The sequence below is a fragment of the Mustela nigripes genome, unplaced genomic scaffold, assembly GCF_022355385.1.
Source record: "Mustela nigripes isolate SB6536 unplaced genomic scaffold, MUSNIG.SB6536 HiC_scaffold_148, whole genome shotgun sequence".
NCBI lineage: Eukaryota > Metazoa > Chordata > Mammalia > Carnivora > Mustelidae > Mustela > Mustela nigripes.
In genome coordinates this window covers 860,153-876,066 of record NW_026739562.1, presented here as the reverse complement: position 1 = coordinate 876,066, position 15,914 = coordinate 860,153, and the positions used below count along the sequence as shown (strand labels likewise).

Sequence of the window (15,914 nt, the reverse complement as noted above, 5' to 3'; positions counted from 1 at the left end):
AAGGAAAAAAAAAAAAAAAGCAACTTTAGATTTCTGTTTCTTCTGGTGGAGTCTTTAGGTACTTCAGTGTGTTTATTAAGAATGCAAAACTGACTTCAATTTGCATTATTTTGGTGGGGAATAGTATACAATACAATAGTATACAATACACTAGGAATTGGACCTGGATTTTAAGCATTTTATGGAAACCAGTGGAATGAAAATAGTTGTCTGTGCCTACATAAAATCAAATTAGTTAATTGGTGTCCATTAAAATAATTCTGCATTTAAAAAATAATTTCACATTTTTTATTATAATTGGATTGGCATGTATTCTTTAAATAGCCAAAATCATTGGTTGAGATATTATTTAGGCTTAGTAGGATACTGCTTTCTTCACACCTTGAGTTCGGGTCTCATACAACTCCATACATTCTTCCAAACATTTTTAATATACTCTGACTCTTCATATTTTTTTTAAGATTTTTATTTATTTATTTGACAGACAGAGATCACACGCAGGCAGAGAGGTAGGCACAGAGAGAGAGAGAGAGGGAGGAAGAAGCGGGCTCCCCATTGAGCAGAGAGCCCAATGAGGGGCTCGATCCCAGGACCCTGAGATCATAACCTGAGCCGAAGGCAGAGGCTTAACCCACTGAGCCACCCAGGCACCCCTCTTCATATTTTTTAAACTCCTTTCCTGTTCAAATTGTTTTTTTAGAAAGGATTCTAGCGTTACTGTGATTAAGTCACACTCCCTCCTTGGTACTTGTTGGAAGTTTAGTTCCTCATTTGTGATAGTTAAATAAATCAAGACTTTTGTACCTGTCAAATGTCTGTCAGTAAAGAAATGGGAAACACACAGATGTACATACACAAATATATATTATTTATAACTCCATACATTTATGCAGCCCAATTTCACATCAGACCTTTCTTGAGTCCTGCAAAAGCAAGTGGGACAGAGGGCTTATAATCAGTTATTACAACATAAACATGGTTTTTGTGTCTGCTACTAACCTCTCTGTCCTTTCACAATGTAGGAATATAATCAAAATCATTAACTCCAAATTGGAAGATGCATTTTTGCCTGCCTAAGCCACATAAGCCACCAAATCTGCCACCTTGGAGGATGGATGATGATGCAGTCCCTGGATTACACTACGATGAGACACTCACTATTCTGCAAGGCTATCTAGTCTGCAGTCAATAATTAATTCTAGAAATATCTTTCTTTTAACATTGTAAAGTTTGCAGCTCCATTAATTCCAATTCTATTAACATTTATATGCCCAAAACACTACCTTTTAAAAGAGGTGTCTCTATTAGTCAATCACTTTTAGAATGACCTCACATGGCCCTAATATGCCTATAGGGTAAAAATAATAATCTAATTGTTCATGGAAATGAGAATTTTTGATCAGGTACTTAAATGACAGTTATGATAATCTCCTGTGATTATTCCTAAAGGAAATCAAGAGAAAGAAGTCAATGTACTAGACACCAAAACAAAGACCCAAACATCAATTTTTTTTCAGTTGTCTTACACCAATTCATTTTTTTGTCTGTGATCTGAATTGGCTTGCTTTATAATGGGGTGTCAAGACTTAAAGTTTGGTGCCCTACAAAACGAAACTAAAGTATAACACCCAAGAACCTAATAGGCCCAGATTAACAAGAATACCATCTATTGCTATTTACTGAATTCATTATATGTCATGGAAATTAAGCAACTTCATCAGCTTTTCATAACGTTGTATGATAGAAAAATCTCTCAATCACAGTAGTAGTGACAATTTGTCCTGGATAATCCTTTGTTTGGGGGATCTGTCCTCTGTATTGGAAGATGTTTGGTGCATTATTAGCCTCCATCCACTAGGTGCCAGTAGCACTTTTCCGGTTGTAATAACTAAAAATATGTCAGGACATCAATAATCTTGCCATGAGAAGGCGAAATTATCCTGTTCAAGAAATACCACATTAAAGAATGATGTATCTTCTTGTTTGTTTGTTTGTTTGTTTGTTTCATCTCAGAAAGCTTCCAGATTCTTTTTTATAATGTATACATTCTTTCCCTGGGAATCTTTAGGATGTATATGTCAGAATTTCTCTCACAAGAAAAAAAAATAATAATAATATTCCAGCCTTAGGCTATTCCAATACAGAAAATGACAAAAAAGTATTATACATATTGCCAAAATAAAACTATAAATTTGAAAATAATCAAATTTAGTATATCTCTTTATTCATCACCCTCCCCAAAATGTAACAAAATTAATCTGATACACAGTTTAAAAGAAATGTTACTTATGTAGTCCATAGAAATCTATACCAACATAAAGAAACAAGCAAGTAACCTAAACATAGATGGGAAAAATACTGTTGATGGCTTAAATTAATCAATAGCTCAGAAAGAGCCAAGAATAGGTTTCTTCATAATGATCCGCACTGCATAGCACACAAACTGTTATTGCTATTATGAAATAATGGACTACATCTTTTTCCTGTTGTGTACTTTAGTGACAAGGGGGACAGCACACAAGAGTAAGGTGAAGGGCTCTCATGAACAATCAGGGTGTGTCATTAGACTTGACTGAGATTTTTTTTTTTTTTTAAAGATCTTATTTATTTATTTGACAGAGATCACAAGTAGGCAGAGAGGCAGGCAGAGAGAGAGAGAGGAGGAAGCAGGCTCTCCGCGGAGCAGACAGCCGGACGCGGGGCTGGATCCCAGGACCCTGGGATCATGACCTGAGCCGAAGGCAGAGGCTTTAACCCACTGAGCCACCCAGCTGCCCCTTGACTGAGATTTTTAAACCAAGTCTGCATTACTGGCCTCAATGGCCACCAACAGTAACAACCTCTTCTATTCCCCATTCTTGTGCCTTCTCATTGGCATACATTCTCATTGGCTTCTCTCCTCTTCATTGTCTATGGAATGTTAAGCACAAGGTGAAGGTTTGTAAATGTTGTTTCAGAAATAAGATTGATTAACGAATATAATTTGGAGGATGTCCCATAATTATGGAAATTTATTTTTGTTTTCTTGTTGTTGTTGTTGTTGTTTGGAAAAATGAATCATGAACAAAACAACATGATATACATGATGGGAACCCTACATGATATAGGGTTGGGAACCCTATATAGAGTTGGGAACCCTGATCTCTCTAAGAACGTATTTGTTTTGGTTCCTCGGGGAATCTCCTAATTACCTCTTGTGGCTCCTTTGTTCACTACAAGTTTATGTTTTTGACTAGTAAAAGAATACAGACCACTGGGTAGGTGTAATACATAGTTAACTCCCCACCCCAGATATACACACAAACATACACACATAGGCACTGAAATGCTCAGACTGTTCCTGATTTTGTCTCTGGGTGCTAAGGAACACTTGCAGACTCCCCTGCTCCCCTGCTCACTTTAAAGTTGGTAACTTCATCAAGCCCGGACATGCCATGCACTGAGCTACAGCATCTGGCTGCCAGGCTGTTTAATCTCTCTGGGAGTTTATTGGTTTAAATCCGTGACTAACAATCATATAAAAAAAAATATGGCAAAACCAGATGTCTTTAAACTCCTATCGTTTTTGAAGCCGGAGTACTTTTCTCTCCATTTTCTCTCGTTTTCTTACACTCCAAAGAAATTCAGATTTCTTCTCTGTTCTGCTCTACTCCTCTCTTTGTGTTTCTATATAAAATCATCAGGGAATCAAATCTATAAGATATGTCCTCAGTTTCTTGACCTGGAAAACTTCTAAAAAGTTACTGTACTTTAGGCTCTGGCTACAGCTCCCTCTCAGCCTCAGAATTGCTGACAAGAGAAGTTATCATGAGTGGGTATTATATTATTTCAGTCTTGATTTTTTGAATCTTTTAAACCATGTGTCTACAGATAAAGGATATTTGTGAAAATGGATCTGAGAGGTAGAAATGACAGAACACAGCCTTAATTATCCTTATCACACAAGTAATAATGACTTGGTTCATATCTCTCTTTTCTGCATAAGAGTATTAGTTGATAACAGTACTGGTTATACTCAACAGTCTTCCAGAACTGTCCTAAAAACATTAAGTAAATCTAATCATTCAAGTTTAGTGGCACTCCGATAATTACTTTTATTGTCCCCATTTTAAAAGGAGCTGAAGCACCTTGAGATTAAAGGATTTGACTAATGTTCATAGCAAGAGAGTAAAGAATGGGACTTGAAACCAGCCTTCCTAATTCTGTCATTATTTTTCTCTAGCGGTTAAAGAGATGCTTCATTTTCCAAGTTGGTCCAATCCCCCGAATACCTCAAACCTTGCCTCTTTGGAGTGTATTATCTCTATTTCATATATAGAATACTTCAGTGGATTCCTGTGGTTGAGGAAGGGATACTGGAATTTGTTTGCCAGTATCATTTTCCACTTCTAAGATGATATGTTGGTAATAAAATGGAAAGTGTGTTAACATGTATGGCTTCAGAGACCTGAAGTTAATATTCAATAACTCAATCAGCTATATATCTTAAAAACTCATCTGTTACCTGATGCTATTAACAGAAAATTCATTTCATTTTGATTGAGGTATAATTGACATGTAACATGATATTATGGTTTCAGGCATATAACATAATGATTTGATATTTGTAACCATTGCAAAATGATCACCACAAAATAGTCCCCAACCATTGCCATACAAAATTGCAAAAAGAGTTTTTTCTTGTGATAAGAACTTTTGGGATTTATTCTCTTGGCAACTTTCAAGTATGCAGTACGATATTATCAACTATAGTTACCATGCTGTACCTTATATCCCTATGACTTACTTGTTTTATAACTGGAAGTGTGTACCTTTTAACTCCCTTCACATGGTTTGCCCACATCTCAACCCCTTTCCCCCTTGAAATCACCCATCTGTGCTCTGTATCCATTAGTTTTGTTTTATTTTTTGTTATGTAACACCTTGACAGAGTTGCAAATATTGAACCATACTTGCTTTCTTGGAATAAATCCCGCCTGATCATGTCATATGATCACTTTAATGCACTGTTGAATTTAGTTTGTTTTTGTTAAGGATTTGTTTTGTTAAAGATTGTTAAGGATTTTTATATTTATGCTCATCAGGGATATTGGCCAGTAATTTTCTTTTTTTATCATGTAAAAGATGGTGTCCCTTGGTCTGTGCTCCTGTCTATGCAGTGTACCAGAAACTTCTGTTCAAAATGTAAAATATCTTAGGAATCTCAGGGGATCCATAGAGATAATTCCTATAATTTTTCAAAAATTAACATAAAAAGAAGATAAAGAATTTAAAGTTAGTTGTTTGCCAGTTATGTTTTGCCAGACATTTGCTCAGCCTCCTTAGACTTCAGGTTTTCTGATTTGTAAAATGAGGAAATTGTAGAAGTTATCTTAAAGCATTTGAGGTTCTACTTTCCTTCCATTAACAAATTCAAAGGATGTTGAAATTTATTACCAGATGATAAAAAGGGCAAGTAGAGAGGTAAATATGTTACCCTAATCTGATTAATAGCACAGTAGTATTTTGTACAGGATGGAGAAATTTTCAGAGAGATTTAGCAAATTTCCTCCTTTCTGATGTTCCTTCTTTCTGCTATGCTTGCTGGGTATGAAATGAACTCCTGCTAAAAAGAATGTCTGAAATTTCAGAGTAAATATGATAAGAATGTACAAAAACTCAATTAAGAAATCTGCTGTGAAGTGTGTAAACCTGGTGATTCACAGACCTGTACCACTGGGGATAAAAATACATGTTTATAAAAAATAAAAAATTACATTAAAAAAAAAAAAAAAAATAAAATAAATCTTGAAATCAGGTAAAAAAAAAAAAAAAAGAAATCTCAAATTCTCTCTAGAATCTTTGTTTTGTTTTTAATAATATACCTTTTTTCCTGACACATACTAAGCATACAGTAAATTGTAGATAACATTTTTATGATATAAATTTTTATGGAGAAATTGAGTCAAAAATAAATAAAAGATTAATTCCATTATAGAGAAAGTAATTTGAATATAGTCATAAAAACTATTTTTATCCATATCTTCAGAATCTAACATGATATTATGAATGCATATTGAATGAATGAATGAATAAGACTAATCCTACTCGTGAGAGTCAGGGAAGTCACAACAACCACTTACCACCACTACAACCACAAACATTTATTTAGTAACTCTTGTGTGTGTTAAGCACTTTTCAATCAATATCACAAAACTGTTGTATGATCTCATTCCCACCAGCAATGAATGGGAATTATTCTTGGTCCATCTTTTTGCCAATTCTCCCTTTGTTAAACTTTTTAAAATTTTTGGTAATCTTGTGAAGGAATCATGATATATCCTTTTGATTTCATTTATATTACATTGGGTGGTAATTATTAGAACATCTTTCATAAGTTTATTAGTTACTTGTATATTTTTCTTACAGAAAGAGCTTACTGAATTCATTATCCATTTCCTATTGAGTCTTTTTAGCCACTGATTTGCAAAAGTTTTTATTATATTCTTCATATTAAATCTTTGCTGATTATATGTGTTGAGGATGTCTTACCTCATTTCACTACTTGATTTTCATTCTTTATGTTATATTCATATGAATAGAACATTTTCATTTAATTATTTTCAGTTATTAAGTTTATCAAATTTTCCTTTATGGTTAATGCTTCTCCTGACTAGTTTAATGAGATATCATTCCCTACTCCTAAGGTCATGAAAATATTTTTTCATATTATGTTACATGTGCTTTATCATTCTGCTTTTCAGAGGTAAGTCCCTTTTTAAGTGAAATTGATTCTGGTGTGTGATATGAGGAAGACATTGATATTTATCTTTGTTCATAGGGATACCCAATTGTCTTTGCAGTTTTTACTTGGAAATATCACACATGTGGTTTGGGAAAACTGACACCATTCCTAGACATAGAAGTCCTCAATTCACAAATAATAGCTGCACATCTACAATACCAGCCATTATTGGCTAGGCTATTCAAACTACTATAATAAATAAGCAAATAAATAAATAAATAAATAAACCCAAATTCCCTGGCTTAAAAGCAATCCATTATGGGTCAGCAAGCAGTCTCTGCTAGAATTGGTCAAATGCCCCTATTCAATCATGCAGAGGCCAGATATTCAATCCCACCATATGATCAGAAGGTCAGAAATGTTTGGCAAATAGGTGTAATGAAAAATAGTCTGCTTTGCTGGTCATGGTATATACAGCTTACTATCCTTCCTGCCAGCAACACATTACTCTTTCTCTCCCCAAGGGAGACAATTAAAAAATTTCATCCAGGCTTTGCCATCAAGCTCAAACTCCAAAATTGCTTAGAATTGTAGGCTGGCTGCCTCGCCTCCATACTCCACTCTTCTCCTGCTCACCAAATAATATCCCTGCCCTAATCTCTGGAACCTGTGAACAAGTTATGCTACATCATAAAAGAGATTTTCAGGTGTAATTAAGGTTATAAACCTTAAAGACATTATTTAAGAGACCAACCTAATCTCAAAAGCAAAAATCTGTCTTTAACTACAGACAGAAGGGTGATAATCTGGAGCGGATTTGTATGTTTCTTTGACTAGTACCCGTTACATATCAGAGTTTCTGAAATCCCATTGAATAGACACTGAGAAGTCCCCTAATATCCTTTAATTAGGCCCTAATGTTGCTGTCTGGTTGGGATCCTTGGCTTTGCATTCTAGAGAGTTTTTTCCCCTCTATTATCCTTTAGAAAGGAGCAGTTCTTCGACTCTTTCTTATTGGTTGGGTCCTCAAGGTTGTTTTATGTCTCAGTCACAGACATTTTGACTGGACTTGTTGCTTCTTTAACTATAAACCTGTCAGGGGGAGGAGTTTAGATGGCAGAATGGTAGGAGGAGCCTGAACTTGCCTCATCAGTCCACACAGCTAGATCAACATCAAATCATTTTGAACAACTAGGAAATCAATGTGAGGATTAAGACAACAATCTGCACAATTGGAGGGAAAGAACATGGCAAATTTGAGGTTTGGAGCCATGAGTTGGGGGAGAGAAAGCTGCAGTACTGTGAAGAGAAAGGAGTCCTTTGCACTGAGCAAAGATGGGGCAGTGGGGGACAATAGGTCGGGTTTGCACAATACATTGCAGTGAGGGGATCCCCTGGGTTGCACTGGGATAGATTGCTCTCCTTCCTGGAGTACATTTGGAAGAGAGTGCTTTGCCCTTCCAAGGACAAAGGGCCTGCTGGGAGCCATGGAGCCATTGAGCAGCTCATCAGCAGCAGGAGGCAGAGACATAAACAAAGAGCACTTATTTGTGGAGCATAACAAATAGCATGGAGGACATGGGGAGTTAGAGAGGAGAAGGGAGTTGGGGGAAATTGGAAGGGGAGGTGAACCATGAGAGACTATGGACTCTGAAAAACAATCTGAGGGTTTTGAAGGGGCGGGGGGTGGGAGGTCGGGGTACCAGGTGGTGGGTATTATAGAGGGCACGGATTGCATGGAGCACTGAGTGTGGTACAAAAATAATGAATACTGTTATGCTGAAAATAAAAAAGTTTTAAAAAAGTAAAAAAAAAAAAAATAAAGAGCAGATAACCTAGACTCACTCTTCACTGTTCATCACAATAGACTGCAGCCTTAGTGCATGCATGCATTCCCCCATGCAACTGCTTTTCTGGGACAGAATGGTGCCAGTGCACTGGGAGGCTCTCCTCTGGGGGAGTGGAGCAGGTCCATGCCTTTCCCAGCCCTATAGGACTTGGAGTTTTGAATCCCAGCCACTGGACAGAGATAAAACACAGGAGAACTATGGTGCTGGTGAGGGCCCAGACAGGTTGAGGCTAGAGATCTGAAGAAAGCCTGGGACATATAAGAGGGACTGTTTGCTTTTCTGTGAGGCCCTACAGAACAGCAGGGACCCTGACTTCCCCTCCCCAGGGATGAGAGCATGGGGTGACACCAGCTTCTACCTCCTCCCTGACCTCTCACCAGCATGATTGGTCTTCAGAGAGAAACAATACCTCCAGTGGTGACTAGAGTCACTTGCTTACACCAAATCTCACCTCCATGGACCCAACAGGGGCAATTTGGCAAAGGCAGGTATCACTGGGAGCCAGCACAGTGGGCCTGTCCCTCAGAAGATGAACACAGTACTCCTACCCCTGCCCCACCCTGCATGTAGCAGATCTGCTGATCATAGAGTACTCCAAAGTGTCAGCTTCAGTTCTGTTAGAAATAGGAGCAGGCTTTCATTATTATAAATATAAATATAAGTATATTTATATATTTCATTTATATAACACAGTTATATATTTTAAAATATTTTTTTCTTTTTCTTTCACATCAGACTTACAGCTTTTGTTCATTTATTGGTTTGTCTCTTTCCTTTTCTCTTTTTCTGAATTAGGCTTTTTTTTTTTTCTTTTTTCTTTTTTCCTTCTTTCTTATTCTTTGGAATCAGGCTTAAAGTTTTTGTTTGTCTGTTTGTTTGCTTTTTTTTTATTCCTTTCCCTTTTCTCCTTCCTTGAGTCATTTTTTTTTTTAAATCAGGCTTAACTTAACAAACAAATCAAAGCAAACCTAGTTAAAGGTCCGAAAACTCCCCACTGCAAGCAAGGAGGAAGTCTCTAGAGGCTGTGGGAAAGAGCAGCCAAAACGCAACAGCAGGTTATATAGGCTATCCTGCAAACAAGATATATCAAAATCACTTCCTGAAGTGCCAGGCTCTGGGTAGTGTATGACCCCTTCTTCATAGAGTATAACTCTCCAGAGCAGGAAACATGACAAGCTTTCATAATATGTGAAAGAAGCCTAGACATAATGACAAGATGGAGGAATTCTCCCCAAAAGAAAGATCAAAAAGAAATCACAGCCAGAAATTTGCTCAAAACAGATATAAGCAATATATATGAAAAAGATTTTAGAACAAGAATTATAAGAAAATTATCTTGCCTTGAAAGAAACATGGAACACATCAGAGATACCCTGGCTGGTGAGATAAAATACCTAAAAACTACTTAGACTGAAATTTAAAAACAAAACTAAACTAAACTAAAACTGAGATGCAAAACAGACTGGATGTAATCACAATGAGGATGAATGAAGTAGAAGATCAAATAAGTGACATGGAAAATAAAATTATAGAAAATAATGAAGCTGTAAAAAAAAGGGAATGAGAACTATTAGATTGTGGATGTAGACTTAGGGAACTCAGTAATTCCACAAAGAGCCATAGTATCTTTTCATAGGAGTCCCAGAAGAAGAGTCCCAGCAGAAGGTTTATTTGAACAAACTATAGCTGAGAACTTCCCTAATCTGAGGAAGGAAACAGGAATTCAAGTCCAAGAGGCACAGAGAACTCCCCTCAAAATCAACAAAAACAGGTTAACCAAGACATATCATAGTGAAACTTGCAAAATGCAAAGATAAAGAGAGAATTTTGAATGCTAGGGGAAAAGGTCCTTAACCTATAAGGGTACACACATAAGGTTAGCAGTAGATCTGCCCACAGAAACAGCAGGCCAGAAAAAGTGGCATGATATATTCAATTAGCTAATTGGGGAAAAATATACATCCAAGAATACTCTATCCAGCAAGGCAGTCATTCAGAATAGAAAGAGAGAAAAGAAGTTTCCAAGACAAACAAAAACTAAAAGAGTTTGTGAACACTAAACCAGCTCTGCAAGAAATACTAAAGGGAACCCTTTGAGTGGGAAAATAGTCCAAAAGTAACAGATTAGAATAGAACAGAGACAATCTGTAGGAATAGTGAATTTACAGGTAATATAATGACACTAAATTCATATCTATCAATAATTCCTTTAAATGTAAATGGACTCAATGCTCCAATCAAAAGATATAGGCTATCAGAATGTATTAAAAAATTAAAAAAAAAAAACATTAATATTCTGCCTACAGATTATATCCAAAGGCACCACCAGATTGAAAGTGAGAGGGTGAAGAACCATCTGTCATGCTAATGGACATCAAAAGAAAGCTAGAGTAAAAACTGAGGGCTTTTTCCCTAAGGTCAGGAACACAACAAGGATGTCCACTCTCACCACTGTTGTTGAACATAATAGTGGAAGTCCTAGCCTTAGCAATCAGATAACAGAAAGAAATTAAAGGCATCCATATCAGGAGGAAAGAAGCAAAGCTTTACTATTTGCAGCCAACATGATACTTTATGTAGAAATTCTGAAAGACTCCACCAAAAAATTGCTAGAACTGTTACATGAATTCAACATTTCTATATACTGGTAATGAAGAAGCAAAAAGAGAAATTAAGGAATTGATCCCATTTACAAATACACTAAAAATCAGAAGATACCTAGGAACAAACCTAACAAAAAAGGTAAAAGGTATGCTGAAAACTATAGAACACTTATGAAAGAAATGGAAAAACATTTCATGCTCATGGATTGGAAGAACAAATATTGTTAAAATGTCTATACTACCCAAAGTGATCTACACATTCAATGCAATCCTTATCAAAATAACACCAACATTTTTCACAAAGGTAGAATGAATAATTCTAAAATTTGTATGGGACCAGAAAAGACCCCAGATAGCCAACTAATGTTGAAAAAGGAAATCAAAGTGGGGGCATCACAATTTCAGACTTCAAGCTGTATTAAAAAGCTGTATTTATCAAGACAATATGGTATTGGCAGAAAACAGACACATAGATCAATGAAACAGAATAGAGAACCCAGAGATGGACCCACAACTCAATGGTCAACTAATCTTTGACAAAGCAGGAAAGAATATCCAATGGAAAAAAGACAGTCTCTTCCAAAAATAGCATTGGAATAACTGGACAGCAACATGCAGGAGAATGAAACTAGACCACTTTCTTTTACCATACACAAAAATAAATTCAAAATGGATTAAAGACCTAAATGTAAGACAGGAAACCATCAAAATCCTAGAGTAAACAGGCAGCAACCTTTTCATCTTGGCCATAGCAACTTCTTACTGGACATATCTCCAAAGCCAAGGGAAGCAGAAGCAAAAATGAACTATTAGAACCTGGTCAAGGTAAAAAGCTTCTGCACGGTGAAGGAAGCAGTCAACAAAACTAAAAGGCAACTGACAGAAGATACATGGAAATGACACATCAGATAAAAGTTTAGTATCCAAAATCTATAGATGCTCCTGTCATGTGTTCAGTGATTGGGAATTGACTCTCATCGTGTATTCTCTCAAATTCGTATTTTTTTTTTTTTGCAGAGATGCTAATACCTACTTCATAATGTGGATGTGGAAATCATAAAAATAAGTGCAAATAAATTAAATGGAAAGTGAAAAAAAAGAGCTTATCAAATTCAACACCCAAAAAATAATCCTGTTAAGAAATGGGCAGAAGACATGCATAGATACTTTTTATTCAGAGAAAACATCCAGATGACTAACAGATACATGAAAAGATGCTCATCATCTCTCATCATCAGGGAAATACAAATCAAAACCACAATAAGATACCACCTCGCATTGCTCAGAATGGCTAAAATTAATAACTGAGGAAACAAGAGATGTTACTGAGGACATGGATAAAAGGATATCCTTTTGCAATGCTGGTGGGCATGGAAAATAGTGCAGCCGCTCTGGAAAACAGTATGGATGTTCCTCAAAAAGTTAAAAATAGAACTACCCTACAACCCAGCATTGTACTATTAGATATTTATTGAAAAGATACAAAAATGCTGACTCAAAGGGGCACATGCACTCCAATGTTTATAACAACACTATCAACAATAGCCAAATTATGGAAAGAGCCCAAATGTCCATCTATTGATGAATGAGTAAAGAAGAAGTGGTATATATTTATGTAAAATGGATATTTATGTAATATTACTTGGAGATCAAAAAGGATGAAATCTTGCCATTTGCAATAATATAGATGGAACTAAGAGTGTATTATGCTAAACAAAAATAAGTAAACCAGAGAAAGAGAAATATCATATTATTTCACTCATGTGTGAGATTTAAGAAACAAAATAGAGGAACATAGGGGAAGGGAAGAAAACTAAAATAAGATAAAAACAGAGAAGAAGGAAACCATAGGAGACTGTTAACTATAGAGAACAAAGTAAGGGTTCCTGGAGGGGTGGTGGGTGGAGGATGGGTTAGATGGGTGACAGATGTTAAGGAGGGCATGGTTTGGGTTGGGCATTGGGTGTTGTATGTGGATGATGAATTACTGGATTCTGCTCCGGAAACCTGTGCTGTGCTAGATGAATGTCAGCCTGTTTATGTATTAAGTTAAGGCATCGTTGTTGTTTTCTACTTTATTTTACCCTCTCTCTATTGCTAATCTAACTTCTGATGGTTGGTTCAACTACAAATCTTGGTCAAAATAATAGTCTAAACTAACCTGAATTTAAATTAAAAAATAATAATAATTTCAAAAAATATATCTCTCTCAGGAACCTATTTGATCCCATGTTTATTTGATCCCATGAAACAAAGATCACACCCACGCTTCTTGTCAATATATGCTTCTTAGATTTCTCAATGAGCTTCTAAGACATACTTCTGTATTTCTTTTTGTTAATCTCCCACCTCTCTTTCCTGCCTGGTTGTGAAATCCATGAGCCCATCAGACTCAAGTGAAAAACCAATATTTTCCTGAGCCATGTTGTCTGATTGGGAATCTCTACTTTCATTATGTCTTTGTTCTGATTGATTTGTGTCTCAATATTCTTATAGTAGTCTGTATAATATTTTTACACTTCTGTAAAACCACCAAGAGAAGAGGCTTTGTCTGATTCACCTTGCATACTCGTTTTTAGCACATAGCTTTGCAAATAGTTTTTGGCTCACTGAGGATATATGAAAGTAATGATAGTATTTGAAAGGGTTAATAGGCTCAATGCTTATTTAACTCAGAAGAGCTTCAGTTGCAAAAACAAAAGAGTCCACCATCATCTATAATCATTTACTCTCTGATAAGGGATTTAGCAATTGGGAGGTTGTAGTAAATGAATTTATCATTAAAATAATATACGGTTACATGGGCCAAACCTGCAAATTCTATACCTCTGGATCTACGGGAAATACTTTCCCGCCAAGAGCATTGTGAAAAGTGTACAAAACATAGTGTCTAGAACTTTCCTATTCACAAAGAACCATCTCCGCAACTTTACAGAGCAGGCAAGGCCAAAGCATATATTACTCCAGCTGGACAAACTTGAATAGAATTAAGCTGCAGTTTATAATGTTGGGAAGTTGCCTGCAATTAAAAAAATTAAGACCCAAATTGACAAGTACAGTTGCAATGTCTATGGAATTTTTAACTAGAAAGTGAGCAATATGAAAACTAATAATCCAATGCTTCAGTTTTGTGAAAAAATTGCCTATAATGTAGTTTTCTTTTTTTTTCATTGATGTCTTTATGACCCAGCAAGCAGCATTTCTTAAGCAAAAATGAGTGTCTCTATGTCTTAAAGTTGTATTTAGACAAGAATCTTCAAAAAGCCAATGTACAGTGGCAATTAAATATGACTCATTCCACGTTAAAAGTTTGCAAAGGATTTGCTAAAATGAGCTTACAAAGGATTCGTTTTAAAAGGTGGGCCTATAAAAATTTCGAATAACAGCAATGAATTGAAAACAAATTTTATTTTAATGTTTTTATTTTCAGTTATTTATTGCATAATTTTATTTTAAAAACAATTTTTCATCTCTTGGAAAATAAACTCTCAATAAGCACTATGTACTCTCTCTTGCTCCCTTTTAAACCTCATGCTAAGATGATTTTACTGAAACATTTTACCAAAACATTTGCCAGCTTTGTTTTACCTCTTAATGCAGAGTGTTTGATGCATATGTTGCTTTGACTTTGTGTTCTTGGGTTTTTTTAAACACAGCTTGATGACCCTGAGTCTTGACAGGTTTGTTTTGAGACCCTTCTTCAACCTTGATGTTCTTAGTGCATTTTGTTAAAGTTATTTAGAATATGTATTAAGTAAAGGCCTTGTTGTTGTTTTCTACTTTATTTTACCCTCTCTCCATTGCTAATCTGATGGTTGGTTCAACTATAAATCTTGGTCAAAATAACAACTTCTATCATCATCAATCTTAATGGGGATGTAAAGAGCCTCCTATACCATCCATAGTAGTAGTTACAGTGAATGTTTTAGATCTCAAAGATAGAATATAAGTCTCTGCCCTGGGAATTTAGTTGGCTTTTGCATACTTTGTGTGTGAGTGTGTTTTCCTATTCAGCCAACATTAATAAACCCTACTGGCCAGCTACCAGCTTTGTCTCTGCAGGTGCTGAATCATGTGGGTCTCTGTAGGCCTATATTCATCTTATCAGGCCATTAAAATCCCTGCATCCTTACTCAGATACAAGAATTTTTTTTAAGATTTTATTTATTTATTTGACAGACAGAAGTCACAAGTAGGCAGAGAGGCAGGCAGAGAGAGGGGGGGAAGCAGGCTCCCTGCCAAGCGGAGAGCCCGAAGCGGGGCTTGATTCCAGGACCCTGGGATCATGACCTGAGCCGAAGGCAGAGGCTTTAACCACTGAGCCACCCAGGCAACCTTCAGATATAAGAATTCTAAAGGAAATCACTTTTATAACTTCTTGCAAATTCAAATCTTCTTGGGACCTATGGAGTAGCATCTTGTTTTAAAATAATTACTCCAGCTTCTCCCTATTAAAACAAAACAAAACCGGAAACAACCTGGCATTATCTATATGCAGTGCCTATAAAACATTTGGCAAGTCCACCAGTTTTTTCATTTTCTATTTGGTATGTACATCTTGCTTTATACTATAATTTTGGAAGTGATGTTTAGGTAGTTCGTTCTTCCATTTAGTCATTCTGATAACTACTTAAAAACTACAGAATAAAATGGGATTATAAGAGGGAGGAAAAATAGAAAAAGAGGCATAGGTCCTCGAAGTTCACTGCTCCCTGGGAATTGAAGAGGACAAACAAT

General features: G+C 36.0%; 1 protein-coding gene across 6 annotated transcripts in view; it reads left to right on the top strand.

The window, feature by feature from the left end:
- LOC132008405 (leucine-rich repeat-containing protein 4C) overlaps nt 1–15,914 on the top strand; it is a 1,212,627-nt gene that overhangs the window by 969,589 nt on the left and 227,124 nt on the right. Inside the window, exon 7 of one of the 6 annotated variants that reach the window (XR_009401630.1) lies at nt 12,195–12,244. The exons of 4 other annotated variants lie outside the window; for them this stretch is intronic. The gene's annotated coding sequence lies outside the window, so the exon portion shown is untranslated. Of the gene's footprint in view, nt 1–1,022; nt 2,180–12,194; nt 12,245–15,914 lie in introns of those variants that run through there. One more of the 6 variants, XR_009401629.1, reaches the window with a different exon arrangement.